Below are 22,869 nucleotides of genomic sequence, written 5' to 3' on the forward strand. Positions count from 1 at the left end.
GTTATTTCTGCAGGATGACATTTGCATTCAGTCAGGGATCTCCAGAGTCTTACCCCAAAGAAATGTGTTATAGTTAGTCATTAAATTAGACAAATGTAACCTAAATTCATGGTGTTTTCACCCATTTAACCCACTGACAAGTTCTGGCTCCCTTTCACAATATCATCACTGCCCCCAGTTGATTCGATAGTGGTATCATGAGAAGCCTGCATGTTTGATAAGACTCAAGGATAGGAGGCATATAAGTATCCCTAATTCATGCTAGCAAGCTCTGACTTGCCCAAGGTTATGGTGGTGAGAAAGCAATAACCACCATGCCCTCCACTGCCTGCACACACATACACACACACACACACACACACACACACACACAACCATCCCTGGAAGTCTTACCATTCCTCACAGAACTGTTTCTCTGAGGAGAGAGTGGGTTGTTAAGATAAACTCCTTTAAAGGTTGTGTGCCTGCCAGCCACTGATGCAAGGAGCATAATTAAGATGGAAAACAACCAAATCCTGAGAGGAGCAGAGGCAGAACAAGCCTGGGCTGCCTAGGTGAAAAGGCCTCTCTCCCCTGTGGCTCTGTGCTCAAGTGCTCTCCACAAGCAAAGAAATCAGTGTAAGTGGAAACACATGAATAAAACAAAAGGCATTATTTATGGAGCTCTGTTGGGTGCACCCTCTACTGCCCCCTCCTGGCTTGAGCACAGGGCTCATCTTCCAGTCTGGGGCTGGGACTCTGTGGTCCACTATGTTCTTTCCCACAGGGCCCAGATGCCGTGAGCCAAGTGAACTCCGGTGGAATGGCACTGAGAGCTCAGCAGAAGGGCAGGTGGCACAGGGAAGGATGCCCAGAGGAAGGCTAAGGAAATTTTGAGAACTATAGGACCAACTTCAAATCAGTGACCAAGAGCCCTGAAGAGTTGTGGCAACACCAGCATTGGCTCCAGCAGGCCCTGAGAGCCCCAGAACTACAGCTCAGAGACTGGAAATGATCTGGACAGCAGGACGATCCAGACGGCAGGTGTTACAAAATTCAGGTATTGGCAGCATCCTGACGTGAGGGTGTCTAAGCCAGAAGCTGGCCACCAGCTTGGGAGACAAGGAACAGGGTCCCGGTCCACCAAGTCTAGGCAAAAACTTGCCAGAGAGTCAAGGCTAAACTCAGATGGCCTGGACTTTAAGACAACATTCTGTCTCTTCCAAAGAACTGATGGCAAGGTAGAAAACAGTGACAGAAAATCACCCTGAATGTGTGTCACTCGGCCTGAAGGGGACAAGTTTCAGAATCAGGTACATGTGGGCTGGAATCCAGCCTGCTGTTCATGTGAAAAATGTGGAAAGTAACTCCCTATGGAGCTGTTGCGAGACTAAGTGAGATAATAAATGAGAAGTGATTAATACAGAGCCTGGCTCATATTCATACTATCGTGGTGGTGCTGATGCTAGAGATGAGGCTACTGGTATTGAAGGAAAACTTTTAACAATGACATTTGGGGCTACAGCCACACCATCTCTTTCAGATTCGATTGACTCACAGGGCAGAGGTGCCTAATAGCTGTAGGCTGAAGCCTGCACCGGCTCCAGTTGTCCACTGGTGGAGCTGGCAGAAGCTAGGCTTGGGGACACAGGCAGCTCAATCTCTCTTCCCACAGATGCCACCACTGGCTCAGACTGTAGAGTTAAAAGGCACATTAGTGACAAGCTTGCCGGTACAAGCTGGTGATCATTGTGCCCATCCAAAATGGATGGACTGCTGCAACTGGAGAAAGCAGAAGGTGTGTGTTAAGTATAAGGAAACATCAAGGCCAGTGATCTGCACCAGATCACCCAGCTGGTTTGTAACAGAGCAAGAACCAAAGTTGAGGTTCCCTAACCCAGAACCTAGTGCTCTTGCCATTCTGCTGGAGTCCCTTCACCCTGATAAGGAGCAGGATGCACGAAAGCATCCACACCTAACTGCTCCCTTCCCTCAGGGCCCCCTCCTATCAGCACACAGATCTATCCTTCTAGAATTGGGCAAGCGGTCCTCGGTCCTCAGGTAACAGGCCTATGCTAATGAGAAGGCCAGGCGTGGAGAAGCTGCACACATTGCGTGAGCGTTCCCTTCCTGCATGGGGAAGCCACCTTCTCACTGAGATGCAGGGAATGGCTGCGAATACCCCTGGGAGCATGGGGAAGTGCCAGCCCATCCTCTTCCTCCCTATGATTCTTGTTGTCGTGAGACACCAACTACTCTATTCCAAACACGATGCATGAATCAGAACAAAAACTCTGTTTCTTAAATTCATAACTGAAAAACAACAGCATTTACATTTGTTATTTTTATCTAGAATACAAGGGCAGTCTATGAATAAAACATACACAGTTGGAGAGGAGGAGCCTGTTCATCCCACAGCTCTCTGCCAACCCCAAGTCCAACTGAACCGTCTTCGTGACTTCCCATAGTTAAGAACATGCTGCCAGCCAACTAGCGGTGTAATCAATGTTTGGGGGACTGAATTCAGTTCTTACTGGAGCTGATTTGAGCTATTGATTTAAAGGAGTTACACTGAAGTGAATTCATTTAACTCCATGAATTACTGGGTTGAGTACAGTTATTTGAAGTAAAGTAAAATGAAGCAAATGTAGGTTAGTTCACTTTTAGACTCAGAGTAACCAGGGTTTTATCACGGGGTCGGTGACCAATGGATACGGATGTGGGCCTTGAGTAACTGAGAGCTCTGGAAAACTGGCATCAAGACACGGTGCTGGGAAAAGCTCCTGCCAGCACCCGCAGGTAAGGGACCTGTAGGGGAAAGGAATTCTAGGTCTGCCTTCAGGAAGCTCACCACACATCATACACAGATCAAGGAGAGACAGGAATCTGAAGGCACCTCACAACTTGGGCAAATCCTATGAAATGCGGGTCTTGACTATACCCTAAGCTCTTAATTTAATTCAGTCTTCTCTGTGACTGTAGAATTCAGTTGTTGGTCTCAAAATTAAGAACTGTATGCAGATGGAGCTGCTGAAAGGAAAGCCCATGTGGAGCAAATCACACAAACCTAAGGACTATTTTAGGCATTCCCTCCGCGTCTTCTACTCTTCTTCTGTGTAAAATTAAATGTGCTCCACACAGTGAACGTTCATATCTACCCCCCGCCCCCCGCCGAGAACATGATTTCTACTTCTATCAATTCTTCCTTCCAATTCCCATTGTTACATAAACACAGTATCTTGGAAATACGCATATGTCTTAAAAATAGGCCTATGTATATAATTTAGCTGTGAATATGGCATTCAAGTAGTCTCCTACTTAAGAGTGGGCTCTGTTCCAAAAGTTTGAGTGAATGTCAGTTTCCTGGTACTCAAAATATATTTTCCCACAGAAACTATGTTGCACACGGGGGTTAGGCGCCCTGGCAGCCCTCAGAAGCCTATTAAAGCCCCATGTACCTGGAGTGCAATTGTGTCCTAATTGTGCCCTAAACTCAGATATGTTTCTATTGGAGAGCACATGGAGAGTCCTAACTGGGGACTCCTCCCCTCCAAATCCACCCTGCTGCTTGTAGGAGTGGTCACAGGATGTCCCCAGGTGCTCAGAGAGATGGATCCTGCAAGCTCCAAACCCCACACCTGGAATTCACCAGTCTTCCCCTTTACTTCCACAGAAGGAAACAGTTAAATATTGTTAACAGTTCAATGTTCTTTCCTAAAGAACATTGCTTTCACACCACAGTGAAAAGCATCAATTAGACATCCAGACAGGTTGTCCTGCCTTCAGGGAGGGAGAAAGATGGAGGAAGACCTCACCTGGGAGGAGACAGGTGGCTACCCTTGTATGCTGGATCAGGCTTCGGTAGCTGGTGGAAAGAGAGAGGGAGGCCCAAGGGGGGTAGGTGGGAGGGTGCTTAAGACTCACTTTGTTGTCTCAAAAGGCACCCTTAGTGCCCAGCACTGCACCAAACACGTCCAAGAAAAAACACACTATATATGGGGGCTCAAGTTCAAAACATAAAACTGTATGTGTCCCTTTAAAATGACAAGCATCCCTGGGTACATTATTAGGTGAGAAACAGAACACCTCAAAACAAGAAAGGGTGAGAGAGGAGGTGCCATGTCTGACTGAGTGTGAGTCCCCTCTCAGGGCACCAGATACACCCAGCGTGTCCCCGGGGTTCTGCCAGGCCCTGGCAGCTCTGGCACCTCACCCCAGACCTGAGCAGAAGTGCTCTCCAACAAGGCGATTTCTCCATTGTTCCTGACTATAGTTTTTTTATTTTTAATTTCAGGTTTTGTTTGGTTTTTAGCATGTAGCCTGAAGTCACCTATTCAATGAAGAATTTATATGATGTTTGGAGAAATAGAGTCCATTTTTCCATTATTTATGACCACAACGTAGATAACTCATCCTCGCAGCTGTCATTAAATTCTATCTCCAATTTCCCCTGTAGTGCTACAGAAAGAAGAATGTTTTCACACCCAAAGTTTTGGGACTACTTCTAATTGTCCAGGATTTCCTTTCCTCACTGAGTGAGCTCCACAAAGCTGAGGGAGAAACAACTCGTGCCTCTTACACCTCAGGAGAAACACAAGGGGTGACTGAGCTGACCTGTTCTCTCACAAAATCTACAGTAGGAATCATCTCTGACAAAAAATACAGGCTTCGACCATCAACAGACGAAGGGGTAAACAAAATGTAATATTCACTTGTGAAGAACTATTATTATTCTGCCTTAAAAAAGGAAGGAGCCCTGGCTGGTGTAGCTTAGTGGATTGAGCACAGGCCTGCAAGCCAAAGCATCACCGGTTTGATTCCCAGTCAGGGCACATGCCTGGGTTGCAGGCCATATCTCCAGTATGGGGTGTGCTAGAGGCAACTGTACATTGATGTTTCATTCCCTCTCTTTCTCCCTCCCTTCCCCATCTCTCTAAAAATAAATAAATAATTTTTTTTTTAAAAAGGAGCCCTGGCTGGCGTAGCTCAGTGGATTGAGCATGGGCTGAAAACCAAAGCATCACAGGTTCAATTGCTAGTTGGGGCACATGCCTGGGTTGCAGGCCATGGCCCCCAGCAACCACACATTGATGTTTCTCTCTCTCTCTCTCTTTCTCCCTCCCTTCCCTCTCTAAAAATAAATAAATAAAAATCTCAAAAAAAGATTGTTTTAAAAAATTAAAAAATTAAAAATATTTTTAAAAAAGGGAAGGAAATTCTAACACTTGCTACAACATGGATGAACCTTGAAAATGTTATGCAAAGTGAAATAAGCCAGTTGTAAAAGGGCTAATATTGTGTGCATCCATTTATATGAAGTAGCTAGCATAGTCAAATTCATAGGGACAGAAAGTAGAACAGTGGTTCTCTGGGTGTGGGGGAGGGAGAGGAGCTGGGCAGTTCTCATTTAAAGGGTTCAGAGTTTCCGTTTGAGGTGATGGAAATGGAGAGTGGTGATGGCTGCCCACCAATGTGAATGCATTTACTGGCATGGACCTATACCCTTAAAATAGTTAGAATGGCAACTTTTATGGCATGTACATTTTACCACAGACAACAATAATGTATGGGCTTCCCACCTCTGCTCAACTCTCCCCTTCCAAAACCACATAATATTGAGAGATGACTACAAGTCAAGCAGTACTCCAGGTTGGGGGAGAGGGGCGGATTGCAAGTTTAAATCAGAATATCAGAGGAGGATTCACAGGAAGGTGAAGTCTGATCAAGAATTTGAAGTGGAAGAGTGAGTAAGCCTTGCCAATCCACAGCAAGAACAGTCCTGGCAGAGAAGAGCTAGTGCAAAGGCCCTGAGGCACTTTATGCCTGGACGGGCAGGGACCAAAATGATGCCGAGGGAGTCTGCATGGTTGTGAGTGCAGCAGTGCTGAAATTTCCAAGCACAGCCATTCTGCAGGCAGCTCAGCTGGATCACTGAGTGGTCGGAGGCAAAGATAACCAACCAAGTCTCATCCAGATGGAAGCAAGGAAGCTATGACACAGGCTCCGCATAGTCTTAACCTAATTGCTGTTTTCACTAGGGCACCACACCACACCTTCTGTTGTGGCCAGTGATGCAGAATTTGGGCCTCTGGTTCAATTTATGCAGAGATAAAACTTTCTGTCTCCTGTCTTGGTGTGAAGCTGGGTGCTCCTTAAACAGGCTTCCAACAAATCTCTCTAGCCCAGCCACCTCTAGGAGGAACTGAAGCCTTCGTTTTCTTTTGGTTGAATACGGGAGTGAATTGGTTAACAAGCAATATACATGCCACAAACCAGAGTCTAGGGCTAGAATCTGCAGGGAGCATTCCAGGGGCTCTTGGAGGTCAGATGGGAGGGGAGAAGTCACAACAAACTTGACAAGGATCAGGATTCGTGTTCAAGGGCAGGGGCTCTGCAAATGAAGTATGTTGTGGGGCCAGTTCCAAGCACATGCCTGGACAGGTGAGGTTGAATGGGGGTCCCTATTGAAATTATGTCCCAGGACTTGAGTTCAAAATACCAGAGCGCATCTCATCCACATGTTGAGATTATACCCAAGGGTCTCATCAAATTCTAAGTCTTCTGTTCTCCTTAAATCCATCCATTCTTGTTGGTGTTCTAACTGGAAAAGAGGGAGTTGGGAATGCCTAGATATTTTCAAGAATTCTCACTACTTTAGTGAGCAATTCTATCACATGAAGTTGTATTTGGCATCTGGGCTCCCAAACCATTTTGAGGGTATTTCAAAATATTTAATATATTATATTTCACTCTGTTTCTGTACTATATATCACTCCCCTCATAAAGACCATGACCTCATCGAAGAAAACAAGGATGTTTTATTCATTGTTGTAGCCTATGTTCGCAGTACAGCATCTAACCATAATTGGTGCTCAGTAAGTATTTATGGAATAAATCAATGACGGACTATTATTGATGCAACCAGAATAAGGTTTCAGTGTTACAATGTGACTTCATGCCCCATTCTTCCTGCTATCCTTAGGCGGACTGGGGGGAATGGTTCCATTTTACAGATTAGTGACATTAGGGGTCTGTTAGTTATCTATTGGCGCACAACAAATTACTCCAAAACTTAGCAACTTGAAGCAATGAACATTTATTATTTATCATTTCTATGGTTTTCCATGTTTTGTGGATCAGGAGTCTGAGAAAGGCTTGGCTGGGTCTCCTGTTTCAGGTTCTCTCACAGGCTGCCCTCCAGGTGTCCACTGCAGCGAGTCATCTCACGGTTCCAAGGGGCCGCATCTGCTTCCAGACTTAGAGAGCGGTTAGCGGCAGGACTCGAGCATTCACAGGCCACTAGACTGAGGGCCTCCGTTTCTCACGGCATTTAACCAGAGGCTACCCTCAGGTCTTTGCCATGTTGGTCTCTCCACCGTGGCAGCTTGCTTCCTCAAAGCCAGCAAACCAAGAAGAGAGAAGACCAGCAAGTTAAGAATCAGAGCTTTGTATAACCTAACCTCAGCAGTGATACCCCATGACTCTTGCAGCGTCCTATTCCTTAGAAGCAAGTCACTAGAGCCAGCCCACACAGAGGGTGTGGGCACCAGGAGGCGGGAATCCTTGAGAGCCATTTGAGAAACAGCCTTCACAAGGGGCACCGAATGTACCTAAGTGCTTCGAGATTATACAGCAGATTTCAGGCCGGACTCGGTGACTGCAGATTTGAGCTCTCCACGTTCCTCCCTCCTCTCCACCCCTAAATGGTGCTGTTGGGGCTGGCCTTGGGAGGGAGGCGAGTGGACTGGGAGGGAGAGGAGCAGAATATAGTGAAGGAAGGAATCCTCCAATCCATTACCCAAATTTATACCAGATCAGAATTTACATTTTTCAAGTTATCAAACAGTTAGGCAGAAATCAGAAGTGACTGCAAGTATGGATTTATTACCATTAATGCAAGAGTTGTTCCTAATGATATTTTAAAGCATTTCCGTATAACACATCTGTTCAGTTCAAATTTGTAATCGGGGCCTGAAAAGGAGCGTAGTGGCAATCGGGGCCGCAGAAGAGCTGAGTTGGCCTGGTACTTTCTGCTTAGGTTTTCCTGGTAGGGAAAGGAGTTGAGGGGGTGGCTTCAGCCCCCAACAAACCCACTGCCGCATCCCTGGCCTAGGACCCTTGCTTAGCTCTCGCCATCCCTTATAGAAAAAGAGAAAGAGCATGGGAAAACACAGCACTGGGCCCGGGAATGGGCTCTCAAATTGGAGAGCTGAGTGGGTGGTTAATTTAGATGATTCTGGACCCAACGGTCTTCCTCTCTTCCATCCATAATCCCTTCTGCCTAAGCCCCACTGTGTCCTCACTGTGGGGTTAGCTCTTCTCCATCTGCAAACCATGCTTGACACAGAAAGTCTGAGGTATCTCCAGACCATCTCCACATCTCTGTCTAGTGTGTGCATGTGTTGGGGTAGGGGAAGGGGAGGACCTGAAAATAGCAACGTTATTCCAGGGCCCTTTAGAAATAAATGGAGTATGATAAAGACAATGAGAGATAAGAGTGGAGAGCTGAGTTAGAAAGGGAGCAGGGCGCAGCAAGCAGCAGAAGGAAGGAGTCCCGAATTATACATCTGGTACATTTTTCCTCACTTTTCGCATCAGACCTTTCCATTCAGGGAACAAGAAAACTGAGGCTCAAAGAGATGAAGTCGCTTGTCCAAAGTGACATAGTGGTGGATCCAGAACATAGTCCTAGAGCTGCCTGACTGTCCTTTGAGGACAATGGTGACGTGAACATGCAGGGTGAGCCCTGGCCTTCCTGATAATAGGGGGCTGGCAAAATTACCCCTCTCCTTAGAGAAATACACAGACACTTATGTATATAGATACATGTATGTACTATATAAATATATAATATTTCTCGTTTCTGATAATTCAAACACTTTTTAGATGGCATGTAATGATATCCCTAAGGGGCCCTCCCCAGGAGTGGAACACTGGAGTGCATTATCATAAAACCCTCGAGGGGGGCGTGGAGGTGGCAGCAGGTCCCTTTGCGATATTCAGGGCACATCATCCCCTCAGCTGCACCCCTGTGCTGTGAACAGAGGCTCCTTCAGACCAGAGTATGAGTTGACAGTGAGGCCTAAAAGGGACAGGGGGGTCTGTCTGTGAAGCCCCAGGAGAGGGTCCTGGTTGCTGGGTGATGGAGTCTCCTGGAGAGTTGGCGCCTGCCTACCACGGGACCTCAGGAGAAATTGGGGTGAGCGTCCATCTAGCGACCTCAGGTGATGGGAGGTCACTAGATGGACACTTGGGAGTGTCCTGGGAGTGGAAGCAGTTTGTACAGCTGATCTTTTTTCACATTGAGGAGAAGGGGAGACGTTCCAGGAGCAGAAGCAGACTGCAGAGAGTTGAGGTGGACAGGATAGTGCCCATCAGCCCTCCTTCCCCAAAGGTGTCCGTGTCCTAATCCCCGGACCCTGGGAACATGCTCCCTCACATGGCAGAAAGTGAGGAACGTAGCTAATGGAAATAGAGGCTGCTGACAGCTGACCTTAAACAGGAAAATTTCCCCGGGTTACTCAGGCAGGCCCGATGGCATCACAAAGGTTTAGGAAAGATGACTGAGGGAGGCAGGAGTATCAGAGTCACAATGAGGGGGTGTGAGGACTCGACCAGCCATTGTTGGCTTTGAAGATGAAGGGGCACCAGGAGCCCAGGAACATGGGTGACCTCTAGAAGCTACGAGAAGGCAGCATGGAATACAGATTCTCCCCAGGAGACTCCAGAAAGAACGCAGCCCTGCCAACATGCAGATTTCAGCCCGCTGTGATCTGCGCCAGACTTCGGACCTCCAGAATTGTAAGATAACAAATGTGTGTTGTTTTAAGCCACTAAGCTTGTGGTTATTTGTGAAGGAAGCTACAGAAAACTAATAGGAAACAGTGCAAGGTTTTCTAAGTCCAGGGAGAAACTCTGTGGGGCCCAGAGAAGCAGCCCGACTCCTCACCTGAGGGGGCACTGGGAGGAGTGAGGTGCATCCAGCCCCTCGAGGCAGCCGACGGCTTTCAGGCAGTCTGCACAGCCTGGGTTTGCTCCTAAGTCATCAGGGCCGGCAGTGAGACCCAAGACACAGCAAGAGAGGCTCTCGGCCCCTTTTGGGGAACTATGGAGTCATCATGTAAAAATGGATGCAGGAACCACTAGCGCTGAGTGACAGCCACCAAGAGGACTCTGTATCTTTGACCCCTGCATCACCTATACTGTTTTGTTTATTCTCCCCCACAGTGACTGACAGTTGAACACTTTCAGAAAAGGGCCTAGTGATTTGTTTCATGGACAATAATGATAATGAAACAAAATGAAACAAAACAGCTCCCATTCCCTAGTCAGCCAGCAGGACTGCCAGGGACCTGGGAGAGAGGAACAGTGCTGGCAACAGGGGAGAAGCGTAATCCTGATAGAGCCCCGAGAGAGGGAGCAAGCAAGTGCCTTTGAAGGCCAAGAGGAGGGTGTCCATGCAGGCACGGAGCCAGGGCCCACAGGGAGCCGTGGGTGCATCCCCTGGAGGGAAACCTCTGTGCTCAGCTCGGGTCTGGCGTGAAGTTGGCACACGGCCAATGTGTGCTGCTGTTTTTATTGTTGTTGCTTAATACGAAGGATGTCCTTTAAATGATGATGATCAGGTTACCCACACATTAAAAAGTAGGCTTTACATTCTTTTATATGATTATTATTTATCTGATTCACCATGTTGATATGGCAGGACAGGTGGCGTTTTTCCATTTTATAGATTTTAAAATGTCAAAGTAAAAAAACACACTTGTTTTGATTGATCTTTGGGGTTGAGGAACTCAGTGGGCACCATTGTCAAGACAGCCTGGGGCAGACAAGGAGGAGACTCAGTAGGGTGGTGAGGACAATGGGCTCGGAGCACCTGGGAGACCCTCTCTGTCATCTCCAGGCCTGGCTGGGGACAGAAAGAGCCCAGAAACCCTGACCCACTGTCTCCAGACCTCACAAGTGGCCATTGATTGGAGCCAGGCCCTGAGCCCTCTGCTCAGATCCTTCATCACCCTGCTCTGGGGTTCCTTCCTGCCCGTCTCGAGTTGGCTGGGAATGGGGCCATAGCGGAATGCCAGCTGTCTGGCAGGGCACCCACCTTTTCAAGGCTCAGAGCCGTACCCTGGCAGAGCTTCTAGCCGCCTTCTAGTTACCATAGGAAAAAAAATACTGATTGTAAACATCACTTTAAAAGCATGTCATCCGACAGCCAGCTCAGCTGCAATACATCAGGCTGAATGGTACTCATTTATGGTGAAGCATTTTATATTAATGTTTTCATTGCTTATCACAGACACTGGCTTTAAAGTGCTTAAGCCAGCTGTACTGAGTTATTTATTAGGCTTTTTCCCCCAAGTTTCCTTTTCCTTAAATAAAGTATTTGTTTTACTTTCATACATTTAATAATTCCTCTTGCCTTCTGTCAATCACTACTGATGGCTGGTGTGTCTGTGTCCCGTTCCTCCGGGATACACTCAGAACCTTTGGGAGAAGTGGAACCGAAGGTCGCAGTACCCATGGAAGGAGCCAGGTTTGAGGGAGAAGGAGAGTTTGGTCTGTGCAGGGCCGTTTGGTTTCCCCTTTCTCCCACAAGCAGGGTTCTGCCTCCGCTGTGACATGGAAGATCTTCAGCCGTGCCTAACGCTGACTGAATGGGCTATGGTCAATGCCACTGATTGTCTCTCCCTTCCCGGGTCTCTTCCTGACATTCTGACTGCTCCTCTGCCCCCTTCAATAACTGTACCCTCCTCCTCTTTCCTACATGTGGGTGGTCTAAGGGACAGGCCCAAGACCTGCCCCCTTGAGAACTAGCAGCTACATAAAGTGAAGTCTACAGACTGAATGGTGAAGCCCTTTCCCCTTCCTTCACCTACTGGGCCCCCAGGTGACTGACAAAAAGACAAACAGTGACAGGGTGTGTCTCTAGAGAGTTTGACATCGGTGAGTCAGCTAAGAAAGTGTCCAGGACCCTAGTCACTTCACACTGAAGGCCGCCATTCAAAAAGGACCACCCACAACCACATGATTCCAGTAAGTAACACGGTCCCTCACCCTGAATGAGAACAGGGGGCCACAGATCAGCAGACATTGAAGACAAAGTCTAACACAAGACAAAAGCTGAAATAAAATGCTTAGAGAAAAAAAGGCAAAACAGGAAGAAAAAGAATTATCTTCAAAAAGGAACTACTAATATCTTCAGAAAAATAAGATAGATACCCATGCAACAAGAACAGAAAGCTATTGTAAAAGAACAGCCAGAAAATTTAAAAGAGTGCATGAGTATTAAATATGAAATAATCTTAATAAAAAATTAAATAGATTTCTAGAAGATTTATATAAAAAAACTCTTAGAAGTAGACAAAGGACAATAGATGCAATAAAGAAAGGAAATAATAGAAATATTAGAGCATCCATCAAAGAGGTCCTGTAGTCTCTTAACAGAAATTTCAGTGAAAGAGCTCAGAGAGAACAAGGAGGCAATTACAAAGAATAAATGCTAAGATTTCTATAACTAAAGAAGTGAAATTCCAGATGTGAAGGATTCATCAAAAGGTCAAATATCATGAATGAAAAAAGATGTACACTTAGATATATCTCCATGAAATCTAAGGCATAAAACTAGACATAAAAACTTTCAGAAACGGGCGAAAACAAGGTCAACACGAGAGGCTAGGAGTCAGGAAAGCATCTGACTTCTCGGCAGCAACTCCAGAACCTAGATCACAGGGCAGCAGCGGTTTGCAGCCAGTGCGCCGCGGTCCACCGGGGGGTTTCAGGAACTTTTAAAACATGCAATCCCCTATTATTTCATCTAGTCAGGGGCACTGACCTCTATTCCCTTTGGCTGTAAAATCAAAAAATGACAACAGCCAACACAATAGCTATCTGGTGTGAATAAATCAAAATTATACCTATTTTTGTCAGATCAACAAAATGCATATATTTTGGGGTGTGCCAAGGAATTTTAATAATTAGTTTATGTGTGCCATGAAGTGAAAAAGGTTGAAAACCGCTGCAGTGGAGCAATGTATTTCCATACTGGAAATCTGTGTCTAGCCAAGTGGTAAGTCAAATATGAAGAGAGAATGAAGACATATTGAGATAGGCAAGCACTCTAAAATTTTACCCCACATTTGTTTTCATGAGAATTCCTAAGAGGATTTTCACCAAAGCAAGAGGGTAAAACAAAAAGGACATGAGATCCAGGAAGGAGGAGATCATGAGAGGAGAGCAGTGCAGGGGACACTGAGAGGCCAGAGGTGCCTCGTACCTACAGAGAGCCCGTCTAAGTCACACAGAGGTGGGGGTCGGGGCCCCCAGAGGGGTGATTTCAAGAAAAAATTCAATACTGCTCAGCCACCCAATAGGCATGACTGTTTAGGGCACAGGTGGCAAACACAAGGCCCTCAGGCCGAATCCCACCCTCCACCTTGTTTTATCTGGCCCGGCACCTTGTTTCTACCCAGCAGCAGTGCCAAGCTCCTTGTCCCTAGTTAAGGAGTGGTTACATTTACACAGTCCTAAAATTACATTCAACCCTTTGAAGGCAACCACGAGGCTGATGTGGCCCCCGGTGAAAATCAGTTTTGACACCCCTAAACTCCAGGTTATCTTAGTAGCACCATCAGAAAGTTTGAGGAAGAATCAATGGTACGTATATAGAAATCTAAGCAAACTATAAAGTTTTACAACTTTTAGTTCTTGGAAAAACAAAAAGTTGTTTAAGAAAGGAAATAAGTGCTCGCTTCGGCAGCACATATACTAAAATCGGCAAGATACAGAGTACGTTAGCATGGTTTCTGTGCAAGGATGCCATTCAAATTTGCAAAGTGTTCCATTATTTTTACAAGGAAAAGAATTTTTTATTTGTGTGAGATGATGGATGTTTACTAAATTTATTATGGAATCATTTCACAATGCAATGGTCCCCCTCTATCCATGGTTTCACTTTCCATGCCTTCAGTTGCCCATGGTCAATCAAGGTCTGAAAATATCAGATGGAAAATTCCAGAAATAAACTATTCATAAGTTTTAAATTGCATTCTGTTCTGAGTAGCATGATGAAATTTTTCATTGTCCTGCTCCTTCCTAGGACATGAATCATCCCTTTGTCCAGCATATCCACCCTGTATACACTACCTGCCAGTTAGTCAATTAGTAACATCTTGGTTATCAGATCAACTATTGTAGAATGGCAATGCTTTTGTTCAAGTAACCTTTATTTTACTTAACATTGGCCCCAAAGAACAAGAGTAGTGATGTTGCCAATTTGAATATGTCAAAAAAAAAAAAAAAACTAACCCATAAGGCACTTCCTTTAAGTGAAAAGGTAAGTACAGTTCAATACGACATTTTGAGTTTTGAGCCTTGGCTGCTGTGGCTCAGTGGGTTAGGTGTCATCCTGCAAACCTAAAGGTCACTGGTTCTATTCCCAGTCAGGGTACAAGCCTGGTTTATGGAGCAGACCCCCAGTTGGAGGCCTGCGAGAGGCAATTGATCGATGTTTTCTCTCCCTCTTCTTTCTCCCTCCCTTCCCCTCTCTCTAAAAAATACACAAATAAAATCTTTTTTTTAAAAGTATTTTGAGAGAGAGAGAAACCACATTCACAAAACTTTTATTACAGTGTATTGTTATAATCATTCTATTTTATTAGTTATTGTTGATCTCTTACTGTTCCTAATTTATAAATTGAAATTTATCATAGGTATGCATTTATAGGAAAAGAACAGTATATATAGGGTTTATTACTATCCATGGTTTCAGGCATCCACTGGGGGTCCTGGAATGTATCCCCCACAGATAAAGAGAGATAACTATATTTGTAAGTCAAGTAATTATGCCGTACATCTTAAACTTACACAGTGCTGTATGTCAATTATATCTCAATAAAACTGGGGGAAAAGAAAGGAAATAATCATATTTTCATTCCTTTGTGAGTATCTTCATAGATATAAATATGAAAATCCTAAAAATTCACTTAACAGAAAATTGCAATATAACTGTACTGGGAGAATGGAAGAAAAAGCAAGCACGGTGTGTCAGCTCAAAGGGGGAAAGCCTACCGTTCTGCAGATGGAAGTGAAAAAATAATGTCCTGAAGATAGAGCAATATAATAATATTATTTAGAAATATGAAGGTAAATGCCAACAATAAGGGCTTAAAATGTTGAAAATAGTGTTTCTAGGGAGTACGATTCAGGAGTAAGGATGGGTAGGCCAAGGTAGGACTAGGTTTTTTTTTAAGTCTTGTCATCAATTTAAATTCTATGACCATGCACATGCAGTAGTTTGATAGAAAGTAAAGATTTAATTCAGGTGTATAAACTTAATGCTGTATGCATAGTTGTGTACTATAGAAAGAGCAATAGTCCACCATGAGCACATGCACAGCAAAGAACAAAAGCAGGCACAGACCCCACCCTCTTGGAACCTCTCTTTATACATAGTGTGCGGTCCCTTACCTATGGACAGAGCTTCCCTGCACACAGCTGTTCCTGACCACTTGTTTGAATGAAAGACATTGATTAAATTACCCAGGTTCCTTTCATACCTTCCTAGATTCCCACCCCACCCCACTTCCCTGCAGCCAAGCCTCCCCTGGGTCCTACTGACCTTTGTGCAAACCTCCATTGCACCAACTATCTCATACTGAACATGTGTATCTGCAGTCCTCTCAGCTAGTCATGGGAGGACCTCATTTTACCCTGAGTGTGTCACTGATGCCTAGCACAGTGTCTGACTCTATGGCAAAGCTCAGTAAGTGCTTATCAAATAAAGGCATGTACGGATGGATGGATGTGTGGGTGGGTGGGTAGATGGATGGACGTGTGAATGCATGTCTAGAGGGCTAGGTTGTGTTTCCTTGTTACCATCTAAAAGAAAGAAATATTGGTTGGGTTGGTATACTGGCTGGAAAGAAGACTGAGAAAACAGGAAGTATCCAGGGAATTGATTGGCCCACCCTCACTGGTCTAGGCATAGAGGCTACACAGAGTGAGCCATTAGCACTCAGTGGCAACTAAAGTACTACATTATTGCTTCCACAGTACTTGGGACCCAGTGTGGTCCAAACAGTGCACACAGAAGGCAGAAAGGAGGGAAGTGATATAGAAACAGGAGCCAGAGATGCCAAGACACTCCTTGCTGTCAGTGGTACTTCTCTTTGATTGTGACTTCCAGTGGGAAGCTCAACTAGCTTTTGGGTGCTGTGGAATGTTGCTCTCAGCTAACAGTGACCACAAAGGAAGGAGCCAGGCAGACATGCCATGTCCAGTACCACAGGCTTGGTGAACTGGTGGAACTCTTCTCAGGTCTGGCTTGTGGGTGCAATCAGCAAAGCTTAAGCTAATAGCTTGCATTCTTTCCACAAAGATCCCCCAGAAAATGGAACAAGGAGATGCAGGAATCATTTGTGGCCCCTTCCTCCCTGGCCCTATCCAGCATAATCATTTTCTAAATCAGAGGCCTCAACTTCATATTCTGCATCTAAAAGACAAAGGGCATTTACCAAAGACTCAGAGGAAACTTCTAAGCCCCTACTGATTCCACTGTGATTCCACCAAAAGGGCCTTTAGTAACTAAAAGTTAAATGAATTTCTCATACACTCATCCAACCCAGGATGATAGCTGGTCAGCTTTGCAGCATGAGTTAAGGGCTCTGAAAAGACCACACTGCACCAAAATATCTCCCCACTGGCCTGAAATTCTTCATTTCACTTTATAACCATGCCTGAAATTCCACCAATTAGAAACTCATTTATAAGCCCCTCTTGTAAAATGTGCAAGAGTGATTAGCTTTATTTGATGCCGCTCCAGAATCTAAAATTAGGACCAATGGTTGGGCCTAATAAAGAAAAAATTGATGGGCTCTAGTTTGACTGAAAAAGCCTCTTCTGTCAGTTCTTGCTCTTCAGCAATGGGACTGGCAACTCCCATGAATGACAGATAAACCATCGTTTATGACAAAATCTTCTCCTTCTGAACAGCTCTAAAGGGGTAGAAAGTTCTTCCTCACAGCGGATTAAAATTTGCTTCCCAACACTCACAGCGGTTTGCCCTAGTTCTGCTCTCAACAACACAAAGGGAGTCTAATCACCATACCCTTGTCAAACATTCTAAGCCAGCCCTACTCTCCCTTGGAGCTCCAGTGGCCCTCCCTCCATGCCTAACGGCTGCGCAATATGTGTGCATTGATTTGGCTAAATGAGCCATGGCTTCAGGATTCCTGGCCTGCGCCCCCAGAGAATGGCCAGTAGTAGGGTAGAAGTTGCAGGGCATCTATGATCTACAGTAGCAGCCCTGCAGTCTCTGCTGCCCACTGGCAAAGCATTCTGGCACACACAAGGCCAGGTGTGGTTGAAAGGCTAACCTGGGTGTTGTCGTCAGGCACCAGTCCATGTGCATGGAAGTCAAATCAAAGAGAATGGACCAAGAAAGTACCACCACCTAGGCTTGCTGGTTTGGGTAAGACCTGTACCAGGGCACAGGAGACCCTAAGGGTGCCATCTGATGCTAAGCCAGAGGTTGTTTGCCCTGTATTTCTCAATGAAATTTCTGCACTTGCAGGTCTGAAATCTGGCCTTCTGTCCTAGATCAGCCCCTAACTACTAGCAGACTTTGAGCAAGGTTCTTAACACCTTTGCATCTCCATTTCTGCATCTCCTAAATTAGAACTTTTCTATCTGGTTCCCTGATAGAGTTTTGGGAGAATTCCATGAGATGGCAAACTTGAGGACACTTTGAAGGCTATAAAGGAGAGCATTGTGCAATGGCCAGGGATGGGGATCATGGTTGGCTTGTCCGACTGGGGATAGCCCAGGTTCTCAGCTGGGAATTACAGCCAGGAGAGCCAACATCCTTCAGTGAAGTGAATTTCTGATTAAGGCAAGATCCAAGGGCCAAGTATTCCAGAAGCATAATGATTGATTTATGGTCTCTTGAACCTTTTTGCAACAGAACAGTATCTGATGAAACTTTCTGTGTGGTTGTATCTTCTGACATGCTGCATGCAGCATGAATGTTGAGTTGGTGATACAACATGGCCCATTGCTTGAAGATGCCAAGTTGGCCACATGAGTATACAGGCCACACAGCCAGCGAGGAGTAGAGACATCTATTTAGGTTACTCACCAGCCTATCCTAGAGCAGATCTTCACTTTTACAGATATATGGGAAATGGGAGCCAGGAGTGAAAGGGAACGTGGAACTTCTCATAGGGAGAGTGGAATCAGACACCTGAAGGGGAAACACAATTAAGTTTGTGAGTAGACTTTCGAAGGTGGCCTTGATGGAGATTACTTTTTGGTGACCTAATTCCCAGTACAAATCAAGACAGGACAGTTAGGAGGCCTGGGTTCCTGCTTTTCCACTAAATGTGGGTGCAATGAGGAGATTCTCCAGTCTCATTGTTCTCACTTGTAACTGAAGGAACAGGACTGGGTGATCTTTTTCTATAGCTTTCATTTCTGTCTTGGCATTCTATTCTCTCCACCCCCACACAGTGCTATCTCCTGTCTTACCTTTGCTTTCTCAGGAAGTTCTTCCTCTTTTCCCAAGACCAGACTAAAGAGCCTGCCAGACAGGAGCACAGCACTGCCAGCCTCTCTCCCATCACCTCCATGAGTACTCTATGAGTGCTCTATCTTTGTGGAGCCCAGTGTGCCTGGCAAAGAGTGAGTGTTTGATACATTAAAATGTATAAAAGAGGGAAAGTGTGTGTGTGTGTGTGTGTGTGTGTGTGTGTGTGTACTCTTAGGAAAGGTGAAGTCACCAGCCCTCTTAGAATGCAAATGGAAACTATGGAAGCGCCCACTGCCCTAAGCAAATGGTTTAACTACTGTGATTAATTGCAAGTAACCACAAAGTCTTGGCAACAAAACATATTCTATCAAGAAGTAAATTTGATGACTAGAATGTATGACATCCAAACCTAAGCCTCAGAGGCCTTGTAGCTCTTATCTTGCCTCCTTTGGAAGCCTGAGACAACCCTGTGCATTAGCCTGCAGGAAGTAGAAAGGCCCCCCTGAGAAGAACCACAGTAACCCAGCTGACAGTTGGCCAATTCCCAGCCAATAGCCTGTCCACATCCAGACATGTGGGTGAGATCACCCTAGATCATGAAGTCGCCAGCCAGCCAACCCACCAGTGACCACGGACACATGAGAACATCCAGTGGAGATCAGCTGAACCAGTCTAGCAGACAGACTGCCCAGTCAAACTGTAGCAGCACAGACTAAATGGTGGCCGTGGGAACCATGGCATGTTGTGGTGATTTGTTATGCAGCAAAAGCTACCTGATAGAGCTTCTCCTCAGTCCCCTTTTGTTTAACTTTAGCAGGTCAAATTCTTGGCAAGCATCACAGGAGGCAAAGGGCATGCACCAAGCAGGATTAGCTGTGTTGGCAGCCTAAGAGCCTTTTGAAGGGAACGCAACCCATATCCTGATCCTGGCGGCACGAGCTTCAGATTGAGGGGACATGTGGGACACTGGGATCAGTTGGGATAGATAAAGGCTAATATACTTTCGTAGTGCTCACTTCATGCCAACACAGTCTACTATGGGCTTTATATCTGTTACCCCATTTATGTTTCAAGCAGCCCTATGAGATGGGACCAGTTTTATTTCCACTTTACAGATGAGAAAACTAAGATACACAGATGCTAAGTAATTCTCCCCAAGTCACAGTGCTGGGAAGTGGTGAAGCCGGAATTTGGTATGAGGCAGGCCAGCCTCCAGAGTCCTTGACCTTACTCAGCATGCCTCTCTGCCAAGTCCTCTGGCAAGGAATGATGACTGGAGCCTCGAAGGGGACCACTTAAGAGGAAAGAGGTGACGTGAATTCATGACCCAGAATCAGTCCTATGGCCTATGGGGCTGCACAGGGACAAGGTGATTTTGGCACAGGACGGAGTTAAAACTGGCAATGCCTCAGGGCCCAGGCACTCAGGAGAAGCACTTTGAAGAAACAGCAGCTCGGCATGTGAGAACAAGGACTGAAGTACGGAAAACTCCATAGATGGTTGCGGGTGTGGGGATCTGGACCCATGAGGGCATCAGCAGGGTGCTGGGCAGGAACTCACAGACAGAATGGAACCTGTGGACCAGAATTCAGCTAAGACACCAGCACCCTCCAAGAAGCAGTGTTGTGAAGACACAGAGCTTTCAATTTTCACTCTCTCTGCTTTTGGGACAATCTGCTGGCGGGGAATAGGAAATAAGGAAACGTACTTCCTAATCATATGAGCAGTTGAGGTCTTCTTGAAGTGGCTAATGAGAAAAATAAAAAAGAAGTCACCATATTCCCACCCAAAACAAATGAAGTGGCTTAGTGGCTTCATAAGTATTTCTCGAATAGAATCACACAGTGTGTAAAGTGTTTTCAAATATTTTATTTGCTTCTCACAACGACTGTGCAAGGTGAGTGGCACAGGTACCACTGTCTCTGATTTTCAGATGATGGGACTGCGGATCAGGGGAAATTCCTTGCCTGGGGTCATGGAGCTTGTGAGAGGCACAGCCAAGACGCCAACACAGGGCTTTACCCTCCAGATCTAGAGTTCCCCTCCACTGAGCCAAGGGTCTTCTCTACACACATGAAAAGTTCTGCTGCAATGAAAGAAGTGTCATAACTCAGGACAAGAACCTAAGGGGATGCACATCAGTGAGTTATTATGAAAACAGTGGCCCCAGACTCTAGAGAAGCCAAGAGAAGGTCACTGTATCCCCCATGTAGACAGCGATGGCTTCAAGGAAGAGGCCTGGGGCTTAAACTTGATTTAATTCATTCAACCAACTCTGTTTTGCAAACAAATGGTTATTTGAAAAGTTGCTGATAAATTCCATTCATTTATTTTTTTTTTTTAGCAACAAGTTGCTTGGGGCTGATCTGCAAAATAGTCTGCTATTTGATGTAATCCATTTTCCCCAAACTATTTTATGCACTAAACAAATCACGGCTATTTTTTTCATGTTTGTTTGTTAGCTTAGAAGCAGAGGCTGTTCAAAGGCAGCAACCCCAGCTCCCAACCCCAACACCTGCCCACTCTGGGCCAAGTCCCAGCTGCAGTTATGCTTCGATGGCAAACACAACTTTCTATCGCTCACTACCGAGGGAGACACTAGTCTGAAAAAGACCCCCCACATCACAAGTCAGCTCTCTGGAAGTGGGTTTTTATTGGGTGTGGCATAGAGAAATCGCTGAAATGAAAGGAATGATCACTTCTAGAGTCGTCTTTGGATAACAAATTGCTGAAGCCTAAATATCCACAGATTATTCTATCTGAGTTTATCTTGTTGCGACAGCTCCGCGTGCTGTAATCAATCACTCTGCGTATCCATAAAACAGCTTGATAGTACACATGTATTCTTCCCAAAATAAAGTTGTAGCGTTTACACACAATAACTTATTGGGCTGCGGGCTTCGCCTGACGTATGCTCAATATCATCTGACGTTTTATTGGATTCTGCACAAACTTTTGCCTAATATAGTCGTTCTACAGAGAAAAGTTAATTGAAGTCTTGACTATAATAAAGAAAATAAAAAAGAAAGAGGAGGAACTGAGGCAAGCTTCCCTGGGGCTCACGAGAGGCCAAGGCGGGGGGAGCCTTGAGGGAGACGGACAAGGCCCGTTCAGAGCCTGACATCCAGCCCGTCAGCCCCACCCACTGGTCCTCTGCTACAGGACAGGTCGGTTCAGACCGCAGCTGCCTGTCTGTAAAACACTCAGCATTACCAATTATTAAGTGTGAATGATACAGAGAAGGTGAGAGAGATGGAGGAGGATGGAGAGCTCATAGGAGGGGGTTTCTGGGCAGGAACAAGGCACGATTGGCCCATGCATCACGGAACACAAAAGGCCACTTCCACTGACTTAATAGAAGGTTGGGTGAAGTCAAAACGGTGTGAATAGAAGTCTGAAGATTTCTCTATTGACTGTCGTTCTTACTGAAATCTGTATAAATGTTATTTATTTGCTGACATTACCTCTACCTCTCTGCCCCACCCCAGACTATGAGTTCCGTGAGGCAGAGACTTGGCTGCCAGGCTCACTGTGGTGTCTGCAGTGCCTAGAGCTTGTAGTAGGCACTCAGCAAGTGACTGATGAATGAAGGGGAAATAAATGGGTGAAAGAATAAATGAGGCCCCAAACACTGCAACAGACACTTTCAGAGAACTGTCACAGGCACTCTACTCTGAGCAGCCCCTCTGGCCAAAGCTCTGTGCTCTACCTTTTTTCTACCTCCATCTAAAAACTTGCCTGTGCTGTGCCCATGCTCTCAGCAGTATAACCAACCCCCAAACAGCCAAGGCCAATGGTCATGCTGCTCTTTGTGGAGCCCTCTACTCTCTAGCTTGATTAGAGGGCATGTAGGATATGGAAACCACTTTGGGGGCACATTCTAAGAAACCCGAGAAACTAGGATGTGCCATGTAAATAAGGAATGCTTTTTATGTTGCAGAAGTAATCCATGGGTTGGATAAAATATAAAACTCTGCTGCTATTCATTCTCAGAGCATCAAAATCATTTGTGAAGGTTTAACAACTCGCCACCCCGGGCTCTACTTTTGGAAGTTGGGATTGAGTAGGTTTACAATGGAGCCTGGACAGCTGTAGTTCCTAAAATTTCACAGATGATCTTGATATGCTCTGAAAATTCAGAACAGCAGGACCAGACAATGGCTGACGTCCTTTCCTTCCTCGATTCCAAGTCCATAGCAGGGATAATTGGTGGTAGAAGGAGACTTGACTTGGGGTGGTGAACACACAGTACAATACACAGATGATGTGTTATGGCGCTGTACACCTGTAACCTACATAATTTTAGTGCCCAACATAACCCCCAATAAATTCTATTAAAAAGTTGTTTGTTTGTTTGTTTGTTTAAT

General features: G+C 45.6%; 1 long non-coding RNA gene and 1 other non-coding gene across 2 annotated transcripts; one reads left to right on the top strand and one right to left on the bottom strand.

The window, feature by feature from the left end:
- Positions 1–7,059: 7,059 nt before the first annotated feature.
- Positions 7,060–18,468, bottom strand: LOC118496672. The gene is made up of 2 exons (XR_004899228.1): positions 18,113–18,468; positions 7,060–7,367 (listed from the first exon to the last, which is right to left on the bottom strand). It is a non-coding gene; the product is annotated as an uncharacterized LOC118496672 (long non-coding RNA).
- LOC114507127 lies at positions 13,720–13,826 on the top strand. Its single transcript, XR_003685403.1, has one exon. It is a non-coding gene; the product is annotated as a U6 spliceosomal RNA (small nuclear RNA).
- Positions 18,469–22,869: the final 4,401 nt, after the last annotated feature.

Source organism: Phyllostomus discolor, chromosome 9 (genome assembly GCF_004126475.2).
Source record: "Phyllostomus discolor isolate MPI-MPIP mPhyDis1 chromosome 9, mPhyDis1.pri.v3, whole genome shotgun sequence".
NCBI classification, from domain to species: domain Eukaryota; kingdom Metazoa; phylum Chordata; class Mammalia; order Chiroptera; family Phyllostomidae; genus Phyllostomus; species Phyllostomus discolor.